This window comes from Oncorhynchus mykiss, chromosome 20 (genome assembly GCF_057628025.1).
Source record: "Oncorhynchus mykiss isolate SJ-2025 chromosome 20, ASM5762802v1, whole genome shotgun sequence".
NCBI lineage: Eukaryota > Metazoa > Chordata > Actinopteri > Salmoniformes > Salmonidae > Oncorhynchus > Oncorhynchus mykiss.
Genome location: NC_143041.1, coordinates 2,771,031 through 2,794,005, shown reverse-complemented (window position 1 = coordinate 2,794,005; position 22,975 = coordinate 2,771,031). Strand labels below are relative to the sequence as shown.

The 22,975-nt window shown below is 42.6% G+C and overlaps 1 long non-coding RNA gene and 17 other non-coding genes across 18 annotated transcripts in view; 17 read left to right on the top strand and 1 right to left on the bottom strand.

Moving 5' to 3' along the window:
- Positions 1 to 22,975, bottom strand: part of LOC149973606 (uncharacterized) — a 299,180-nt gene that overhangs the window by 38,489 nt on the left and 237,716 nt on the right. The window lies entirely within an intron of this gene.
- trnas-gcu (transfer RNA serine (anticodon GCU)) lies at positions 1,505 to 1,586 on the top strand. The gene has a single exon. It is a non-coding gene; the product is annotated as a tRNA-Ser (tRNA).
- trnas-gcu (transfer RNA serine (anticodon GCU)) lies at positions 10,377 to 10,458 on the top strand. The gene has a single exon. It is a non-coding gene; the product is annotated as a tRNA-Ser (tRNA).
- On the top strand, positions 10,934 to 11,015 carry trnas-gcu (transfer RNA serine (anticodon GCU)). Its single transcript has one exon. It is a non-coding gene; the product is annotated as a tRNA-Ser (tRNA).
- Positions 12,048 to 12,129, top strand: trnas-gcu (transfer RNA serine (anticodon GCU)). Its single transcript has one exon. It is a non-coding gene; the product is annotated as a tRNA-Ser (tRNA).
- On the top strand, positions 13,162 to 13,243 carry trnas-gcu (transfer RNA serine (anticodon GCU)). Its single transcript has one exon. It is a non-coding gene; the product is annotated as a tRNA-Ser (tRNA).
- Positions 13,719 to 13,800, top strand: trnas-gcu (transfer RNA serine (anticodon GCU)). The gene has a single exon. It is a non-coding gene; the product is annotated as a tRNA-Ser (tRNA).
- On the top strand, positions 14,276 to 14,357 carry trnas-gcu (transfer RNA serine (anticodon GCU)). Its single transcript has one exon. It is a non-coding gene; the product is annotated as a tRNA-Ser (tRNA).
- Positions 14,833 to 14,914, top strand: trnas-gcu (transfer RNA serine (anticodon GCU)). The gene has a single exon. It is a non-coding gene; the product is annotated as a tRNA-Ser (tRNA).
- On the top strand, positions 15,390 to 15,471 carry trnas-gcu (transfer RNA serine (anticodon GCU)). Its single transcript has one exon. It is a non-coding gene; the product is annotated as a tRNA-Ser (tRNA).
- trnas-gcu (transfer RNA serine (anticodon GCU)) lies at positions 18,129 to 18,210 on the top strand. The gene has a single exon. It is a non-coding gene; the product is annotated as a tRNA-Ser (tRNA).
- Positions 18,686 to 18,767, top strand: trnas-gcu (transfer RNA serine (anticodon GCU)). The gene has a single exon. It is a non-coding gene; the product is annotated as a tRNA-Ser (tRNA).
- Positions 19,243 to 19,324, top strand: trnas-gcu (transfer RNA serine (anticodon GCU)). The gene has a single exon. It is a non-coding gene; the product is annotated as a tRNA-Ser (tRNA).
- Positions 19,799 to 19,880, top strand: trnas-gcu (transfer RNA serine (anticodon GCU)). Its single transcript has one exon. It is a non-coding gene; the product is annotated as a tRNA-Ser (tRNA).
- On the top strand, positions 20,356 to 20,437 carry trnas-gcu (transfer RNA serine (anticodon GCU)). The gene has a single exon. It is a non-coding gene; the product is annotated as a tRNA-Ser (tRNA).
- trnas-gcu (transfer RNA serine (anticodon GCU)) lies at positions 20,913 to 20,994 on the top strand. Its single transcript has one exon. It is a non-coding gene; the product is annotated as a tRNA-Ser (tRNA).
- Positions 21,458 to 21,539, top strand: trnas-gcu (transfer RNA serine (anticodon GCU)). The gene has a single exon. It is a non-coding gene; the product is annotated as a tRNA-Ser (tRNA).
- On the top strand, positions 22,015 to 22,096 carry trnas-gcu (transfer RNA serine (anticodon GCU)). Its single transcript has one exon. It is a non-coding gene; the product is annotated as a tRNA-Ser (tRNA).

Below are 22,975 nucleotides of genomic sequence, written 5' to 3'. Positions count from 1 at the left end.
GCCAACGTGAGAGCACAGGACTTGGTATCTTAGTGGTGAAGGCAATGAACTGCATGTGTGGATAAAAACACCAACCTCTTCACAAAACATATTTCCTCACCTCCATGGCCCCAAATGAATATAGAATCGCTTCACAATCCTAGAGCGACTGATAAGATTTAGGTATTGAAGAAAGCTTTTCCAAGGGCAACCTCAATGGTGGGATTTGAACCAACACCTCAACACACTTCATCAAGCACTTGAGACCACTCGGCCTGGCAACACATTTGTAACATGTCTCGATGAGATCGACATATGGTCTTACCTTCGCTCTGCCTTACTTTCATGGATTTCATTCAAGGGGTTACATACAGCAACTACAGTTTTTTAAGGTAATTTGCCACGTGTATATTACAGGATGAGGTGGCCGAGTGGTTAAGGCGATGGACTGCTAATCCATTGTGCTCTGTATGCATGGGTTTGAATCTCATCGTTTATCCAGTACAATTCTGTGCTTTGTTATGTCATTGGAAGATTTTGACTTTCACAAACACTGGTAAGATGGCCTACTGCCACCGCGAGAGCACAGGATTTGGTATCTTAGTGGTGAAGGCAATGAACTAAATGTGTGGATAAAAACACCAACCTCTTCACAAAACATATTTCCTCTCCTCCATGGCCCCACATGAATATAGAATCCCTCCACAATCCTAGAGCGACTGATAAGATTTAGGTATTGAAGAATAGATTTTCCAAGGGCAACCTCAATGGTAAGATTTGATCCGACACCTCAACACACTTCATCAAGCACTTGAGACCACTCGGCCTGACAACAGATTTGTTAAATGTCTCGATGGGATCAACATATGGCCCTGCCATTGCTCTTCCTAACTTTCATGGATTTAATTAAAGGGTTTACATTCAGCAACTACAGTTTTTTAAGGTCATTTGCCACATATATATTACAGGATGAGGTGGCCGAGTGGTTAAGGCGAAGGACTGCTAATCAATTGTGCTCTGCATACATGGTTTTGAATCCCATCCTCATCATTTAACCAGTACAATTCCGTGTTTTATTATGGCATTGGAAGATTTTGACTTTCACAAACACTGGTAAGATGGCCTACTGCCACCGCGAGAGCACAGGACTTGGTATCTTAGTGGTGAAGGCAATGAACTAAATGTGTGGATAAAAACACCAACCTCTTCACAAAACATATTTCCTCTCTTGCATAGCCCCACATGAATATAGAATCCCTCCACAATCCTAGAGCGACTGATAAGATTTAGGTATTGAAGAATAGCTTTTCCAAGGGCAACCTCAATGGTAAGATTTGATCCGACACCTCAACACACTTCATCAAGCACTTGAGACCACTCGGCCTGACAACAGATTTGTTAAATGTCTCGATGGGATCGACACATGGCCCTGCCATTGCTCTTCCTAACTTTCATGGATTTAATTCAAGGTTTTACATTCAGGAACTACAGTTTTTTAAGGTCGTTTGCCACATATATATTACAGGATGAGGTGGCCGAGTGGTTAAGGCGATGGACTGCTAATCCATTGTGCTATGCATGCATGGGTTCGAATCCCATCCTCATCGTTTAACCAGTACAATTCTGTGCTTTATTATGGCATTGGAAGATTTTGACTTTCACAAACACCGGTAAAATGGCCTACTGCCAACGCTAGAGCACAGGATTTACTATCTTAGTGGTGAAGGCAATGAACTACATGTGTGGATAAAAACACCAACCTCTTCACAAAACATATTTCCTCACCTCCATGGCCCCAAATGAATATAGAATCGCTTCACAATCCTAGAGCGACTGATAAGATTTAGGTATTGAAGAAAGCTTTTCCAAGGGCAACCTCAATGGTGGGATTTGAACCAACACCTCAACACACTTCATCAAGCACTTGAGACCACTCGGTCTGACAACACATTTGTTAAATGTCTCGATGGGATCGACATATGACCCTGTCATTGCTCTGCCTAACTTTCATGGATTTCATTCTAGGGTTTACATACAGCAACTACAGTTTTTTAAGGTCATTTGCCACATATATATTATAGGATGAGGTGGCCAAGTGGTTAAGGCGATGGACTGCTAATCCATTGTGCTATGCATGCATGGGTTCGAACTCCATCCTCATCGTTTAACCAGTACAATTCTGTGCTTTATTATGGCATTGGAAGATTTTGACTTTCACAAACACTGGTAAGATGGCCTACTGCCAACGTGAGAGCACAGGACTTGGTATCTTAGTGGTGAAGGCAATGAACTGCATGTGTGGATAAAAACACCAACCTCTTCACAAAACATATTTCCTCACCTCCATGGCCCCAAATGAATATAGAATCGCTTCACAATCCTAGAGCGACTGATAAGATTTAGGTATTGAAGAAAGCTTTTCCAAGGGCAACCTCAATGGTGGGATTTGAACCAACACCTCAACACACTTCATCAAGCACTTGAGACCACTCGGCCTGGCAACACATTTGTAACATGTCTCGATGGGATCGACATATGGTCTTACCTTCGCTCTGCCTTACTTTCATGGATTTCATTCAAGGGGTTACATACAGCAACTACAGTTTTTTAAGGTAATTTGCCACGTGTATATTACAGGATGAGGTGGCCGAGTGGTTAAGGCGATGGACTGCTAATCCATTGTGCTCTGCATGCATGGGTTTGAATCTCATCGTTTATCCAGTACGATTCTGTGCTTTGTTATGTCATTGGAAGATTTTGACTTTCACAAACACTGGTAAGATGGCCTACTGCCACCGCGAGAGCACAGGATTTGGTATCTTAGTGGTGAAGGCAATGAACTAAATGTGTGGATAAAAACACCAACCTCTTCACAAAACATATTTCCTCTCTTGCATGGCTCCACATGAATATAGAATCCCTCCACAATCCTAGAGAGACTGATAAGATGTAGGTACTGAAGAATAGCTTTTCCAAGGTTAACCTCAACGGTGGGATTGGAACCAACACCTCAACACACTTCATCAAGCACTTGAGACCACTCGGTCTGACAACACATTTGTTAAATGTCTCGATGGGATCGACATATGGCCCTGCCATTGCTCTGCCTAACTTTCACGGATTTCATTCTAGGGTTTACATACAGCAACTACAGTTTTTTAAGGTCATTTGCCACGTATATATTACAGGATGAGAGGGACGAGTGTTTAAGGCGATGGACTGCAAATCCATTGTGCTCTGCATGCATGGGTTCGAATCCCATCCTCATCGTTCAACCAGTACAATTATGTACTTTATTATGGCATTGGAAGATTTTGACTTTCACAAACAGTGGTAAGATGGCCTACTGCCACCGCGAGAGCACAGGACTTGGTATCTTAGTGGTGAAGGCGATGAACTACATGTGTGGATAAAAACACCAACCTCTTCACAAAACATATTTCCTCTCTTGCATGGCCCCACATGAATATAGAATCCCTCCACAATCCTAGAGCGACTGATAAGATTTAGGTATTGAAGAAAGCTTTTCCAAGGGCAACCTCAATGGTGGGATTTGAACCAACACCTCAACACACTTCATCAAGCACTTGAGACCACTCGGTCTGACAACACATTTGTTAAATGTCTCGATGGGATCGACATATGACCCTGTCATTGCTCTGCCTAACTTTCATGGATTTCATTCTAGGGTTTACATACAGCAACTACAGTTTTTTAAGGTCATTTGCCACATATATATTATAGGATGAGGTGGCCGAGTGGTTAAGGCGATGGACTGCTAATCCATTGTGCTATGCATGCATGGGTTCGAACTCCATCCTCATCGTTTAACCAGTACAATTCTGTGCTTTATTATGGCATTGGAAGATTTTGACTTTCACAAACACTGGTAAGATGGCCTACTGCCAACGTGAGAGCACAGGACTTGGTATCTTAGTGGTGAAGGCAATGAACTGCATGTGTGGATAAAAACACCAACCTCTTCACAAAACATATTTCCTCACCTCCATGGCCCCAAATGAATATAGAATCGCTTCACAATCCTAGAGCGACTGATAAGATTTAGGTATTGAAGAAAGCTTTTCCAAGGGCAACCTCAATGGTGGGATTTGAACCAACACCTCAACACACTTCATCAAGCACTTGAGACCACTCGGTCTGACAACACATTTGTTAAATGTCTCGATGGGATCGACATATGACCCTGTCATTGCTCTGCCTAACTTTCATGGATTTCATTCTAGGGTTTACATACAGCAACTACAGTTTTTTAAGGTCATTTGCCACATATATATTATAGGATGAGGTGGCCAAGTGGTTAAGGCGATGGACTGCTAATCCATTGTGCTATGCATGCATGGGTTCGAACTCCATCCTCATCGTTTAACCAGTACAATTCTGTGCTTTATTATGGCATTGGAAGATTTTGACTTTCACAAACACTGGTAAGATGGCCTACTGCCAACGTGAGAGCACAGGACTTGGTATCTTAGTGGTGAAGGCAATGAACTGCATGTGTGGATAAAAACACCAACCTCTTCACAAAACATATTTCCTCTCCTCCATGGCCCCAAATGAATATAGAATCGCTTCACAATCCTAGAGCGACTGATAAGATTTAGGTATTGAAGAAAGCTTTTCCAAGGGCAACCTCAATGGTGGGATTTGAACCAACACCTCAACACACTTCATCAAGCACTTGAGACCACTCGGCCTGGCAACACATTTGTAACATGTCTCGATGGGATCGACATATGGTCTTACCTTCGCTCTGCCTTACTTTCATGGATTTCATTCAAGGGGTTACATACAGCAACTACAGTTTTTTAAGGTAATTTGCCACGTGTATATTACAGGATGAGGTGGCCGAGTGGTTAAGGCGATGGACTGCTAATCCATTGTGCTCTGCATGCATGGGTTTGAATCTCATCGTTTATCCAGTACAATTCTGTGCTTTGTTATGTCATTGGAAGATTTTGACTTTCACAAACACTGGTAAGATGGCCTACTGCCACCGCGAGAGCACAGGATTTGGTATCTTAGTGGTGAAGGCAATGAACTAAATGTGTGGATAAAAACACCAACCTCTTCACAAAACATATTTCCTCTCTTGCATGGCTCCACATGAATATAGAATCCCTCCACAATCCTAGAGAGACTGATAAGATGTAGGTACTGAAGAATAGCTTTTCCAAGGTTAACCTCAACGGTGGGATTTGAACCAACACCTCAACACACTTCATCAAGCACTTGAGACCACTCGGTCTGACAACACATTTGTTAAATGTCTCGATGGGATCGACATATGGCCCTGCCATTGCTCTGCCTAACTTTCACGGATTTCATTCTAGGGTTTACATACAGCAACTACAGTTTTTTAAGGTCATTTGCCACGTATATATTACAGGATGAGAGGGACGAGTGTTTAAGGCGATGGACTGCAAATCCATTGTGCTCTGCATGCATGGGTTCGAATCCCATCCTCATCGTTCAACCAGTACAATTATGTGCTTTATTATGGCATTGGAAGATTTTGACTTTCACAAACAGTGGTAAGATGGCCTACTGCCACCGCGAGAGCACAGGACTTGGTATCTTAGTGGTGAAGGCGATGAACTACATGTGTGGATAAAAACACCAACCTCTTCACAAAACATATTTCCTCTCTTGCATGGCCCCACATGAATATAGAATCCCTCCACAATCCTAGAGCGACTGATAAGATTTAGGTATTGAAGAATATTTTTTCCAAGGGCAACCTCAATAGTGGGATTTGAACTAACACCTCAACACACTTCATCAAGCACTTGAGACCACTCGGTCTGACAACACATTTGTTAAATGTCTCGATGGGATCGACATATGGCCCTGCCATTGCTCTGCCTAACTTTCATGGATTTCATTCAAGGGTTTACATACAGCAAATACAGTTTTTTAAGGTCATTTGCCACATATATATTACAGGATGAGGTGGCCGAGTGGTTAAGGCGATGGACTGCTAATCCATTGTGCTATGCATGCATGGGTTCGAACTCCATCCTCATCGTTTAACCAGTACAATTCTGTGCTTTATTATGGCATTGGAAGATTTTGACTTTCACAAACACTGGTAAGATGGCCTACTGCCAACGTGAGAGCACAGGACTTGGTATCTTAGTGGTGAAGGCAATGAACTGCATGTGTGGATAAAAACACCAACCTCTTCACAAAACATATTTCCTCTCCTCCATGGCCCCAAATGAATATAGAATCGCTTCACAATCCTAGAGCGACTGATAAGATTTAGGTATTGAAGAAAACTTTTCCAAGGGCAACCTCAATGGTGGGATTTGAACCAACACCTCAACACACTTCATCAAGCACTTGAGACCACTCGGCCTGGCAACACATTTGTAACATGTCTCGATGGGATCGACATATGGTCTTACCTTCGCTCTGCCTTACTTTCATGGATTTCATTCAAGGGGTTACATACAGCAACTACAGTTTTTTAAGGTAATTTGCCACGTGTATATTACAGGATGAGGTGGCCGAGTGGTTAAGGCGATGGACTGCTAATCCATTGTGCTCTGCATGCATGGGTTTGAATCTCATCGTTTATCCAGTACAATTCTGTGCTTTGTTATGTCATTGGAAGATTTTGACTTTCACAAACACTGGTAAGATGGCCTACTGCCACCGCGAGAGCACAGGATTTGGTATCTTAGTGGTGAAGGCAATGAACTAAATGTGTGGATAAAAACACCAACCTCTTCACAAAACATATTTCCTCTCTTGCATGGCTCCACAAGAATATAGAATCCCTCCACAATCCTAGAGAGACTGATAAGATGTAGGTACTGAAGAATAGCTTTTCCAAGGTTAACCTCAACGGTGGGATTTGAACCAACACCTCAACACACTTCATCAAGCACTTGAGACCACTCGGTCTGACAACACATTTGTTAAATGTCTCGATGGGATCGACATATGGCCCTGCCATTGCTCTGCCTAACTTTCACGGATTTCATTCTAGGGTTTACATACAGCAACTACAGTTTTTTAAGGTCATTTGCCACGTATATATTACAGGATGAGAGGGACGAGTGTTTAAGGCGATGGACTGCAAATCCATTGTGCTCTGCATGCATGGGTTCGAATCCCATCCTCATCGTTCAACCAGTACAATTATGTGCTTTATTATGGCATTGGAAGATTTTGACTTTCACAAACAGTGGTAAGATGGCCTACTGCCACCGCGAGAGCACAGGACTTGGTATCTTAGTGGTGAAGGCGATGAACTACATGTGTGGATAAAAACACCAACCTCTTCACAAAACATATTTCCTCTCTTGCATGGCCCCACATGAATATAGAATCCCTCCACAATCCTAGAGCGACTGATAAGATTTAGGTATTGAAGAAAGCTTTTCCAAGGGCAACCTCAATGGTGGGATTTGAACCAACACCTCAACACACTTCATCAAGCACTTGAGACCACTCGGTCTGACAACACATTTGTTAAATGTCTCGATGGGATCGACATATGACCCTGTCATTGCTCTGCCTAACTTTCATGGATTTCATTCTAGGGTTTACATACAGCAACTACAGTTTTTTAAGGTCATTTGCCACATATATATTATAGGATGAGGTGGCCGAGTGGTTAAGGCGATGGACTGCTAATCCATTGTGCTATGCATGCATGGGTTCGAACTCCATCCTCATCGTTTAACCAGTACAATTCTGTGCTTTATTATGGCATTGGAAGATTTTGACTTTCACAAACACTGGTAAGATGGCCTACTGCCAACGTGAGAGCACAGGACTTGGTATCTTAGTGGTGAAGGCAATGAACTGCATGTGTGGATAAAAACACCAACCTCTTCACAAAACATATTTCCTCACCTCCATGGCCCCAAATGAATATAGAATCGCTTCACAATCCTAGAGCGACTGATAAGATTTAGGTATTGAAGAAAGCTTTTCCAAGGGCAACCTCAATGGTGGGATTTGAACCAACACCTCAACACACTTCATCAAGCACTTGAGACCACTCGGTCTGACAACACATTTGTTAAATGTCTCGATGGGATCGACATATGACCCTGTCATTGCTCTGCCTAACTTTCATGGATTTCATTCTAGGGTTTACATACAGCAACTACAGTTTTTTAAGGTCATTTGCCACATATATATTATAGGATGAGGTGGCCAAGTGGTTAAGGCGATGGACTGCTAATCCATTGTGCTATGCATGCATGGGTTCGAACTCCATCCTCATCGTTTAACCAGTACAATTCTGTGCTTTATTATGGCATTGGAAGATTTTGACTTTCACAAACACTGGTAAGATGGCCTACTGCCAACGTGAGAGCACAGGACTTGGTATCTTAGTGGTGAAGGCAATGAACTGCATGTGTGGATAAAAACACCAACCTCTTCACAAAACATATTTCCTCTCCTCCATGGCCCCAAATGAATATAGAATCGCTTCACAATCCTAGAGCGACTGATAAGATTTAGGTATTGAAGAAAGCTTTTCCAAGGGCAACCTCAATGGTGGGATTTGAACCAACACCTCAACACACTTCATCAAGCACTTGAGACCACTCGGCCTGGCAACACATTTGTAACATGTCTCGATGGGATCGACATATGGTCTTACCTTCGCTCTGCCTTACTTTCATGGATTTCATTCAAGGGGTTACATACAGCAACTACAGTTTTTTAAGGTAATTTGCCACGTGTATATTACAGGATGAGGTGGCCGAGTGGTTAAGGCGATGGACTGCTAATCCATTGTGCTCTGCATGCATGGGTTTGAATCTCATCGTTTATCCAGTACAATTCTGTGCTTTGTTATGTCATTGGAAGATTTTGACTTTCACAAACACTGGTAAGATGGCCTACTGCCACCGCGAGAGCACAGGATTTGGTATCTTAGTGGTGAAGGCAATGAACTAAATGTGTGGATAAAAACACCAACCTCTTCACAAAACATATTTCCTCTCTTGCATGGCTCCACATGAATATAGAATCCCTCCACAATCCTAGAGAGACTGATAAGATGTAGGTACTGAAGAATAGCTTTTCCAAGGTTAACCTCAACGGTGGGATTTGAACCAACACCTCAACACACTTCATCAAGCACTTGAGACCACTCGGTCTGACAACACATTTGTTAAATGTCTCGATGGGATCGACATATGGCCCTGCCATTGCTCTGCCTAACTTTCACGGATTTCATTCTAGGGTTTACATACAGCAAATACAGTTTTTTAAGGTCATTTGCCACATATATATTACAGGATGAGGTGGCCGAGTGGTTAAGGCGATGGACTGCTAATCCATTGTGCTATGCATGCATGGGTTCGAACTCCATCCTCATCGTTTAACCAGTACAATTCTGTGCTTTATTATGGCATTGGAAGATTTTGACTTTCACAAACACTGGTAAGATGGCCTACTGCCAACGTGAGAGCACAGGACTTGGTATCTTAGTGGTGAAGGCAATGAACTGCATGTGTGGATAAAAACACCAACCTCTTCACAAAACATATTTCCTCTCCTCCATGGCCCCAAATGAATATAGAATAGCTTCACAATCCTAGAGCGACTGATAAGATTTAGGTATTGAAGAAAACTTTTCCAAGGGCAACCTCAATGGTGGGATTTGAACCAACACCTCAACACACTTCATCAAGCACTTGAGACCACTCGGCCTGGCAACACATTTGTAACATGTCTCGATGGGATCGACATATGGTCTTACCTTCGCTCTGCCTTACTTTCATGGATTTCATTCAAGGGGTTACATACAGCAACTACAGTTTTTTAAGGTAATTTGCCACGTGTATATTACAGGATGAGGTGGCCGAGTGGTTAAGGCGATGGACTGCTAATCCATTGTGCTCTGCATGCATGGGTTTGAATCTCATCGTTTATCCAGTACATTTCTGTGCTTTGTTATGTAATTGGAAGATTTTGACTTTCACAAACACTGGTAAGATGGCCTACTGCCACCGCGAGAGCACAGGATTTGGTATCTTAGTGGTGAAGGCAATGAACTAAATGTGTGGATAAAAACACCAACCTCTTCACAAAACATATTTCCTCTCTTGCATGGCCCCACATGAATATAGAATCCCTCCACAATCCTAGAGCGACTGATAAGATTTAGGTATTGAAGAATATTTTTTACAAGGGCAACCTCAATGGTGGGATTTGAACTAACACCTCAACACACTTCATCAAGCACTTGAGACCACTCGGTCTGACAACACATTTGTTAAATGTCTCGATGGGATCGACATATGGCCCTGCCATTGCTCTGCCTAACTTTCATGGATTTCATTCAAGGGTTTACATACAGCAAATACAGTTTTTTAAGGTCATTTGCCACATATATATTACAGGATGAGGTGGCCGAGTGGTTAAGGCGATGGACTGCTAATCCATTGTGCTATGCATGCATGGGTTCGAATCCCATCCTCATCGTTTAACCAGTACAATTCTGTGCTTTATTATGGCATTGGAAGATTTTGACTTTCACAAACACTTGTAAGATGGCCTACTGCCAACGTGAGAGCACAGGACTTGGTATCTTAGTGGTGAAGGCAATGAACTGCATGTGTGGATAAAAACACCAACCTCTTCACAAAACATATTTCCTCTCTTGCATGGCCCCACATGAATATAGAATCCCTCCACAATCCTAGAGCGACTGATAAGATTTAGGTATTGAAGAATAGCTTTTCCAAGGGCAACCTCAATGGTGGGATTTGAACTAACACCTCAACACACTTCATCAAGCACTTGAGACCACTCGGCCTGACAACAGATTTGTTAAATGTCTCGATGGGATCGACACATGGCCCTGCAATTGCTCTTCCTAACTTTCATGGATTTAATTCAAGGGTTTACATTCAGCAACTACAGTTTTTTAAGGTCGTTTGCCACATATGTATTACAGGATGAGGTGGCCGAGTGGTTAAGGCGATGGACTGCTAATCCATTGTGCTATGCATGCATGGGTTCGAGTCCCATCCTCATCGTTTAACCAGAACAATTCTGTGCTTTATTATGGCATTGGAAGATTTTGACTTTCACAAAAACTGGTAAGATGGCCTACTGCCACCGCGAGAGCACAGGACTTGGTATCTTAGTGGTGAAGGCAATGAACTGCATGTGTGGATAAAAACACCAACCTCTTCACAAAACATATTTCCTCTCCTCCATGGCCCCACATGAATATAGAATCCCTCCACAATCCTAGAGCGACTGATAAGATTTAGGTATTGAAGAATAGCTTTTCCAAGGGCAACCTCAATGGTAAAATTTGATCCGACACCTCAACACACTTCATCAAGCACTTGAGACCACTCGGCCTGACAAAACATTTGTTAAATGTCTCGATGGGATCGACATATTGCCCTGCCATTGCTCTGCCTAACTTTCATGGATTTCATTCTAGGGTTTACATACAGCAACTACAGTTTTTTAAGGTCATTTGCCACGTATATATTACAGGATGAGAGGGACGAGTGTTTAAGGCGATGGACTGCAAATCCATTGTGCTCTGCATGCATGGGTTCGAATCCCATCCTCATCGTTCAACCAGTACAATTATGTGCTTTATTATGGCATTGGAAGATTTTGACTTTCACAAACAGTGGTAAGATGGCCTACTGCCACCGCGAGAGCACAGGACTTGGTATCTTAGTGGTGAAGGCAATGAACTGCATGTGTGGATAAAAACACCAACCTCTTCACAAAACATATTTCCTCTCCTCCATGGCCCCACATGAATATAGAATCCCTCCACAATCCTAGAGCGACTGATAAGATTTAGGTATTGAAGAATAGCTTTTCCAAGGGCAACCTCAATGGTAAAATTTGATCCGACACCTCAACACACTTCATCAAGCACTTGAGACCACTCGGCCTGACAAAACATTTGTTAAATGTCTCGATGGGATCGACATATGGCCCTGCCATTGCTCTGCCTAACTTTCATGGATTTCATTCTAGGGTTTACATACAGCAACTACAGTTTTTTAAGGTAATTTGCCACATGTATATTATAGGATGAGGTGGCCGAGTGGTTAAGGCGATGGACTGCTAATCCATTGTGCTATGCATGCATGGGTTCGAATCCCATCCTCATCGTTTAACCAGTACAATTCTGTGCTTTATTATGGCATTGGAAGATTTTGACTTTCACAAACACTGGTAAGATGGCCTACTGCCACCGTGAGAGCACAGGACTTGCTATCTTAGTGGTGAAGGCAATGAACTACATGTGTGGATAAAAACACCAACCTCTTCACAAAACATATTTCCTCTCTTGCATGGCCCCACATGAATATAGAATCCCTCCACAATCCTAGAGAGACTGATAAGATGTAGGTACTGAAGAATAGCTTTTCCAAGGGCAACCTCAATGGTAAGATTTGATCCGACACCTCAACACACTTCATCAAGCACTTGAGACCACTCGGTCTGACAACACATTTGTTAAATGTCTCGATGGGATCGACATATGGCCCTGCCATTGCTCTGCCTAACTTTCATGGATTTCATTCAAGGGTTTACATACAGCAACTACAGTTTTTTAAGGTCATTTGCCACATATATATTACAGGATGAGGTGGCCGAGTGGTTAAGGCGATGGACTGCTAATCCATTGTGCTATGCATGCATGGGTTCGAATCCCATCCTCATTGTTTAACCAGTACAATTCTGTGCTTTATTATGGCATTGGAAGATTTTGACTTTCACAAACACTTGTAAGATGGCCTACTGCCAACGTGAGAGCACAGGACTTGGTATCTTAGTGGTGAAGGCAATGAACTGCATGTGTGGATAAAAACACCAACCTCTTCACAAAACATATTTCCTCTCCTCCATGGCCCCACATGAATATAGAATCCCTCCACAATCCTAGAGCGACTGATAAGATTTAGGTATTGAAGAATAGCTTTTCCAAGGGCAACCTCAATGGTAAAATTTGATCCGACACCTCAACACACTTCATCAAGCACTTGAGACCACTCGGCCTGACAAAACATTTGTTAAATGTCTCGATGGGATCGACATATTGCCCTGCCATTGCTCTGCCTAACTTTCATGGATTTCATTCTAGGGTTTACATACAGCAACTACAGTTTTTTAAGGTAATTTGCCACATATATATTACAGGATGAGGTGGCCGAGTGGTTAAGGCGATGGACTGCTAATCCATTGTGCTATGCATGCATGGGTTCGAATCCCATCCTCATCGTTTAACCAGTACAATTCTGTGCTTTATTATGGCATTGGAAGATTTTGACTTTCACAAACACTTGTAAGATGGCCTACTGCCAACGTGAGAGCACAGGACTTGGTATCTTAGTGGTGAAGGCAATGAACTGCATGTGTGGATAAAAACACCAACCTCTTCACAAAACATATTTCCTCTCCTCCATGGCCCCACATGAATATAGAATCCCTCCACAATCCTAGAGCGACTGATAAGATTTAGGTATTGAAGAATAGCTTTTCCAAGGGCAACCTCAATGGTAAAATTTGATCCGACACCTCAACACACTTCATCAAGCACTTGAGACCACTCGGCCTGACAACAGATTTGTTAAATGTCTCGATGGGATCGACACATGGCCCTGCAATTGCTCTTCCTAACTTTCATGGATTTAATTCAAGGGTTTACATTCAGCAACTACAGTTTTTTAAGGTCGTTTGCCACATATATATTACAGGATGAGGTGGCCGAGTGGTTAAGGCGATGGACTGCTAATCCATTGTGCTATGCATGCATGGGTTCGAGTCCCATCCTCATCGTTTAACCAGAACAATTCTGTGCTTTATTATGGCATTGGAAGATTTTGACTTTCACAAAAACTGGTAAGATGGCCTACTGCCACCGCGAGAGCACAGGACTTGGTATCTTAGTGGTGAAGGCAATGAACTGCATGTGTGGATAAAAACACCAACCTCTTCACAAAACATATTTCCTCTCCTCCATGGCCCCACATGAATATAGAATCCCTCCACAATCCTAGAGCGACTGATAAGATTTAGGTATTGAAGAATAGCTTTTCCAAGGGCAACCTCAATGGTAAGATTTGATCCGACACCTCAACACACTTCATCAAGCACTTGAGACCACTCGGTCTGACAACACATTTGTTAAATGTCTCGATGGGATCGACATATGGCCCTGCCATTGCTCTGCCTAACTTTCATGGATTTCATTCAAGGGTTTACATACAGCAACTACAGTTTTTTAAGGTCATTTGCCACATATATATTACAGGATGAGGTGGCCGAGTGGTTAAGGCGATGGACTGCTAATCCATTGTGCTATGCATGCATGGGTTCGAGTCCCATCCTCATCGTTTAACCAGAACAATTCTGTGCTTTATTATGGCATTGGAAGATTTTGACTTTCACAAAAACTGGTAAGATGGCCTACTGCCAACGTGAGAGCACAGGACTTGGTATCTTAGTGGTGAAGGCAATGAACTGCATGTGTGGATAAAAACACCAACCTCTTCACAAAACATATTTCCTCTCCTCCATGGCCCCACATGAATATAGAATCCCTCCACAATCCTAGAGCGACTGATAAGATTTAGGTATTGAAGAATAGCTTTTCCAAGGGCAACCTCAATGGTAAGATTTGATCCGACACCTCAACACACTTCATCAAGCACTTGAGACCACTCGGTCTGACAACACATTTGTTAAATGTCTCGATGGGATCGACATATGGCCCTGCCATTGCTCTGCCTAACTTTCATGGATTTCATTCAAGGGTTTACATACAGCAACTACAGTTTTTTAAGGTCATTTGCCACATATATATTACAGGATGAGGTGGCCGAGTGGTTAAGGCGATGGACTGCTAATCCATTGTGCTATGCATGCATGGGTTCGAATCCCATCCTCATCGTTTAACCAGTACAATTCTGTGCTTTATTATGGCATTGGAAGATTTTGACTTTCACAAACACTTGTAAGATGGCCTACTGCCAACGTGAGAGCACAGGACTTGGTATCTTAGTGGTGAAGGCAATGAACTGCATGTGTGGATAAAAACACCAACCTCTTCACAAAACATATTTCCTCTCCTCCATGGCCCCACATGAATATAGAATCCCTCCACAATCCTAGAGCGACTGATAAGATTTAGGTATTGAAGAATAGCTTTTCCAAGGGCAACCTCAATGGTAAAATTTGATCCGACACCTCAACACACTTCATCAAGCACTTGAGACCACTCGGCCTGACAAAACATTTGTTAAATGTCTCGATGGGATCGACATATGGCCCTGCCATTGCTCTGCCTAACTTTCATGGATTTCATTCTAGGGTTTACATACAGCAACTACAGTTTTTTAAGGTAATTTGCCACATGTATATTATAGGATGAGGTGGCCGAGTGGTTAAGGCGATGGACTGCTAATCCATTGTGCTATGCATGCATGGGTTCGAATCCCATCCTCATCGTTTAACCAGTACAATTCTGTGCTTTATTATGTCATTGGAAGATTTTGACTTTCACAAACACTGGTAAGATGGCCTACTGCCACCGTGAGAGCACAGGACTTGCTATCTTAGTGGTGAAGGCAATGAACTACATGTGTGGATAAAAACACCAACCTCTTCACAAAACATATTTCCTCTCTTGCATGGCCCCACATGAATATAGAATCCCTCCACAATCCTAGAGAGACTGATAAGATGTAGGTACTGAAGAATAGCTTTTCCAAGGTTAACCTCAACGGTGGGATTTGAACCAACACCTCAACACACTTCATCAAGCACTTGAGACCACTCGGCCTGACAACACATTTGTTAAATGTCTCGATGGGATCGACATATGGTCTTACCTTCGCTCTGCCTTACTTTCATGGATTTCATTCAAGGGTTTACATACAGCAACTACAGTTTTTTAAGTTCATTTGCCACATATATATTACAGGATGAGGTGGCCGAGTGGTTAAGGCGATGGACTGCTAATCCATTGTGCTATGCATGCATGGGTTCGAATCCCATCGTCTAACCAGTACAATTCTGTGCTTTATTATGGCATTGGAATATTTTGACTTTCACAAACACTTGTAAGATGGCCTACTGCCAACGTGAGAGCACAGGACTTGGTATCTTAGTGGTGAAGGCAATGAACTGCATGTGTGGATAAAAACACCAACCTCTTCACAAAACATATTTCCTCTCCTCCATGGCCCCACATGAATATAGAATCCCTCCACAATCCTAGAGCGACTGATAAGATTTAGGTATTGAAGAATAGCTTTTCCAAGGGCAACCTCAATGGTAAGATTTGATCCGACACCTCAACACACTTCATCAAGCACTTGAGACCACTCGGTCTGACAACACATTTGTTAAATGTCTCGATGGGATCGACATATGGCCCTGCCATTGCTCTGCCTAACTTTCATGGATTTCATTCAAGGGTTTACATACAGCAACTACAGTTTTTTAAGGTCATTTGCCACATATATATTACAGGATGAGGTGGCCGAGTGGTTAAGGTGATGGACTGCTAATCCATTGTGCTATGCATGCATGGGTTCGAATCCCATCCTCATCGTTTAACCAGTACAATTCTGTGCTTTATTATGGCATTGGAAGATTTTGACTTTCACAAACACTGGTAAGATGGCCTACTGCCACCGCGAGAGCACGGGACTTGGTATCTTAGTGGTGAAGGCAATGAACTAAATGTGTGGATAAAAACACCAACCTCTTCACAAAACATATTTCCTCTCTTGCATAGCCCCACATGAATATAGAATCCCTCCACAATCCTAGAGCGACTGATAAGATTTAGGTATTGAAGAATATTTTTTCCAAGGGCAACCTCAATGGTGGGATTTGAACTAACACCTCAACACACTTCATCAAGCACTTGAGACCACTCGGTCTGACAACACATTTGTTAAATGTCTCGATGGGATCGACATATGGCCCTGCCATTGCTCTGCCTAACTTTCATGGATTTCATTCTAGGGTTTACATACAGCAACTACAGTTTTTTAAGGTCATTTGCCACGTATATATTACAGGATGAGAGGGACGAGTGTTTAAGGCGATGGACTGCAAATCCATTGTGCTCTGCATGCATGGGTTCGAATCCCATCCTCATCGTTCAACCAGTACAATTATGTGCTTTATTATGGCATTGGAAGATTTTGACTTTCACAAACAGTGGTAAGATGGCCTACTGCCACCGCGAGAGCACAGGACTTGGTATCTTAGTGGTGAAGGCGATGAACTACATGTGTGGATAAAAACACCAACCTCTTCACAAAACATATTTCCTCTCTTGCATGGCCCCACATGAATATAGAATCCCTCCACAATCCTAGAGCGACTGATAAGATTTAGGTATTGAAGAATAGCTTTTCCAAGGGCAACCTCAATGGTGGGATTTGAACTAACACCTCAACACACTTCATCAAGCACTTGAGACCACTCGGTCTGACAACACATTTGTTAAATGTCTCGATGGGATCGACATATGGCCCTGCCATTGCTCTGCCTAACTTTCATGGATTTCATTCAAGGGTTTACATACAGCAACTACAGTTTTTTAAGGTCATTTGCCACATATATATTATAGGATGAGGTGGCTGAGTGGTTAAGGCGATGGACTGCTAATCCATTGTGCTATGCATGCATGGGTTCGAATCCCATCCTCATTGTTTAGCCAGTACAATTCTGTGCTTTATTATGGCATTGGAAGATTTGTACTTTCACAAACACTGGTAAGATGGCCTACTGCCACCGTGAGAGCACAGGACTTGCTATCTTAGTGGTGAAGGCAATGAACTACATGTGTGGATAAAAACACCAACCTCTTCACAAAACATATTTCCTCTCTTGCATGGCCCCACATGAATATAGAATCCCTCCACAATCCTAGAGAGACTGATAAGATGTAGGTACTGAAGAATATCTTTTCCAAGGTTAACCTCAACGGTGGGATTTGAACCAACACCTCAACACATTTGTTAAAGTCTCGATGGGATCGACATATTGCCCTGCCATTGCTCTGCCTAACTTTCATGGATTTCATTCTAGGGTTTACATACAGCAACTACAGTTTTTTAAGGTAATTTGCCACATATATATTACAGGATGAGGTGGCCGAGTGGTTAAGGCGATGGACTGCTAATCCATTGTGCTATGCATGCATGGGTTCGAATCCCATCCTCATCGTTTAACCAGTACAATTCTGTGCTTTATTATGGCATTGGAAGATTTTGACTTTCACAAACACTTGTAAGATGGCCTACTGCCAACGTGAGAGCACAGGACTTGGTATCTTAGTGGTGAAGGCAATGAACTGCATGTGTGGATAAAAACACCAACCTCTTCACAAAACATATTTCCTCTCCTCCATGGCCCCACATGAATATAGAATCCCTCCACAATCCTAGAGCGACTGATAAGATTTAGGTATTGAAGAATAGCTTTTCCAAGGGCAACCTCAATGGTAAAATTTGATCCGACACCTCAACACACTTCATCAAGCACTTGAGACCACTCGGCCTGACAAAACATTTGTTAAATGTCTCGATGGGATCGACATATGGCCCTGCCATTGCTCTGCCTAACTTTCATGGATTTCATTCTAGGGTTTACATACAGCAACTACAGTTTTTTAAGGTAATTTGCCACATGTATATTATAGGATGAGGTGGCCGAGTGGTTAAGGCGATGGACTGCTAATCCATTGTGCTATGCATGCATGGGTTCGAATCCCATCCTCATCGTTTAACCAGTACAATTCTGTGCTTTATTATGGCATTGGAATATTTTGACTTTCACAAACACTTGTAAGATGGCCTACTGCCAACGTGAGAGCACAGGACTTGGTATCTTAGTGGTGAAGGCAATGAACTGCATGTGTGGATAAAAACACCAACCTCTTCACAAAACATATTTCCTCTCCTCCATGGCCCCACATGAATATAGAATCCCTCCACAATCCTAGAGCGACTGATAAGATTTAGGTATTGAAGAATAGCTTTTCCAAGGGCAACCTCAATGGTAAGATTTGATCCGACACCTCAACACACTTCATCAAGCACTTGAGACCACTCGGTCTGACAACACATTTGTTAAATGTCTCGATGGGATCGACATATGGCCCTGCCATTGCTCTGCCTAACTTTCATGGATTTCATTCAAGGGTTTACATACAGCAACTACAGTTTTTTAAGGTCATTTGCCACATATATATTACAGGATGAGGTGGCCGAGTGGTTAAGGCGATGGACTGCTAATCCATTGTGCTATGCATGCATGGGTTCGAATCCCATCCTCATCGTCTAACGAGTACTATTCTGTGCTTTATTATGGCATTGGAAGATTTTGACTTTCACAAACACTTGTAAGATGGCCTACTGCCAACGTGAGAGCACAGGACTTGGTATCTTAGTGGTGAAGGCAATGAACTGCATGTGTGGATAAAACACCAACCTCTTCACAAAACATATTTCCTCTCCTCCATGGCCCCACATGAATATAGAATCCCTCCACAATCCTACAGCGACTGATAAGATTTAGGAATTGAAGAATAGCTTTTCCAAGGGCAACCTCAATGGTAAGATTTGATCCGACACCTCAACACACTTCATCAAGCACTTGAGACCACTCGGTCTGACAAAACATTTGTTAAATGTCTCGATGGGATCGACATATGGCCCTGCCATTGCTCTGCCTAACTTTCATGGATTTCATTCAAGGGTTTACATACAGCAACTACAGTTTTTTAAGGTCATTTGCCACATATATATTACAGGATGAGGTGGCCGAGTGGTTAAGGCGATGGACTGCTAATCCATTGTGCTATGCATGCATGGGTTCGAATCCCATCCTCATCGTTTAACCAGTACAATTCTGTGCTTTATTATGGCATTGGAAGATTTTGACTTTCACAAACACTGGTAAGATGGCCTACTGCCACCGCGAGAGCACGGGACTTGGTATCTTAGTGGTGAAGGCAATGAACTAAATGTGTGGATAAAAACACCAACCTCTTCACAAAACATATTTCCTCTCTTGCATAGCCCCACATGAATATAGAATCCCTCCACAATCCTAGAGCGACTGATAAGATTTAGGTATTGAAGAATATTTTTTCCAAGGGCAACCTCAATGGTGGGATTTGAACTAACACCTCAACACACTTCATCAAGCACTTGAGACCACTCGGTCTGACAACACATTTGTTAAATGTCTCGATGGGATCGACATATGGCCCTGCCATTGCTCTGCCTAACTTTCATGGATTTCATTCTAGGGTTTACATACAGCAACTACAGTTTTTTAAGTTCATTTGCCACATATATATTACAGGATGAGGTGGCCGAGTGGTTAAGGCGATGGACTGCTAATCCATTGTGCTATGCATGCATGGGTTCGAATCCCATCCTCATCGTTCAACCAGTACAATTCTGTGCTTTATTATGGCATTGGAAGATTTTGACTTTCACAAACACTTGTAAGATGGCCTACTACCAACGTGAGAGCACAGGACTTGCTATCTTAGTGGTGAAGGCAATGAACTGCATGTGTGGATAAAAACACCAACCTCTTCACAAAACATATTTCCTCTCCTCCATGGCCCCACATGAATATAGAATCCCTCCACAATCCTAGAGCGACTGATAAGATTTAGGTATTGAAGAATAGCTTTTCCAAGGGCAACCTCAATGGTAAAATTTGATCCGACACCTCAACACACTTCATCAAGCACTTGAGACCACTCGGCCTGACAAAACATTTGTTAAATGTCTCGATGGGATCGACATATGGCCCTGCCATTGCTCTGCCTAACTTTCATGGATTTCATTCTAGGGTTTACATACAGCAACTACAGTTTTTTAAGGTCATTTGCCACATATATATTACAGGATGAGGTGGCCGAGTGGTTAAGGCGATGGACTGCTAATCCATTGTGCTCTGCACGCATGGGTTCGAATCCCATCCTTGTCGGTTAACCAGAACAATTACGGCATTGGAAGATTCTGACTTTCACAAACACTGGTAAAATGGCCTACTGCCAACGCGAGAGCACAGGATTTGCTATCTTAGTGGTGAAGACAATGAACTACATGTGTGGATAAAAACACCAACCTCTTCACAAAACATATTTCCTCTCTTGCATGGCCCCACATGAATATAGAATCCCTCCACAATCCTAGAGAGACTGATAAGATTTAGGTATTGAAGAATAGATTTTCCAAGGGCAACCTCAATGGTAAAATTTGAACCAACACCTCAACACACTTCATCAAGCACTTGAGACCACTCGGTCTGACAACACATTTGTTAAATGTCTCGATGGGATCGACATATGACCCTGTCATTGCTCTGCCTAACTTTCATGGATTTCATTCTAGGGTTTACATACAGCAACTACAGTTTTTTAAGGTCATTTGCCACATATATATTACAGGATGAGGTGGCCGAGTGGTTAAGGCGATGGACTGCTAATCCATTGTGCTATGCATGCATGGGTTCGAATCCCATCCTCATCGTTTAACCAGTACAATTCTGTGCTTTATTATGGCATTGGAAGATTTAGACTTTCACAAACACTGGTAAGATGGCCTACTGCCACCGTGAGAGCACAGGACTTGCTATCTTAGTGGTGAAGGCAATGAACTACATGTGTGGATAAAAACACCAACCTCTTTCCAAAACATATTTCCTCTCCTCCATGGCCCCACATGAATATAGAATCCCTCCACAATCCTAGAGCGACTGATAAGATTTAGGTATTGAAGAATAGCTTTTCCAAGGGCAACCTCAATGGTGGGATTTGAACTAACACCTCAACACACTTCATCAAGCACTTGAGACCACTCGGCCTGACAACACATTTGTTAAATGTCTCGATGGGATCGACATATGGCCCTGCCATTGCTCTGCCTAACTTTCATGGATTTCATTCTAGGGTTTACATACAGCAACTACAGTTTTTTAAGGTCATTTGCCACATATATATTACAGGATGAGGTGGCCGAGTGGTTAAGGCGATGGACTGCTAATCCATTGTGCTCTGCACGCATGGGTTCGAATCCCATCCTTGTCGGTTAACCAGAACAATTACGGCATTGGAAGATTCTGACTTTCACAAACACTGATAAAATGGCCTACTGCCAACGCGAGAGCACAGGATTTGCTATCTTAGTGGTGAAGACAATGAACTACATGTGTGGATAAAAACACCAACCTCTTCACAAAACATATTTCCTCTCTTGCATGGCCCCACATGAATATAGAATCACAATCCTAGAGAGACTGATAAGATTTAGGTATTGAAGAATAGATTTTCCAAGGGCAACCTCAATGGTAAAATTTGAACCAACACCTCAACACACTTCATCAAGCACTTGAGACCACCCGGCCTGACAACACATTTGTAATATGTCTCGATGGGATCGACATATGGTCTTACCTTCGCTCTGCCTAACTTTCATGGATTTCATTCAAGGGGTTACATACAGCAACTACAGTTTTTTAAGGTAATTTGCCACGTGTATATTACAGGATGAGGTGGCCGAGTGGTTAAGGCGATGGACTGCTAATCCATTGTGCTCTGCATGCATGGGTTTGAATCTCATCGTTTATCCAGTACAGTTCTGTGCTTTGTTATGTCATTGGAAGATTTTGACTTTCACAAACACTGGTAAGATGGCCTACTGCCACCGCGAGAGCACAGGATTTGGTATCTTAGTGGTGAAGGCAATGAACTGCATGTGTGGATAAAAACACCAACCTCTTCACAAAACATAATTCCTCTCCTCCATGGCCCCACATGAATATAGAATCCCTCCACAATCCTAGAGCGACTGATAAGATTTAGGTATTGAAGAATAGATTTTCCAAGGGCAACCTCAATGGTAAGATTTGATCCGACACCTCAACACACTTCATCAAGCACTTGAGACCACTCGGCCTGACAACAGAT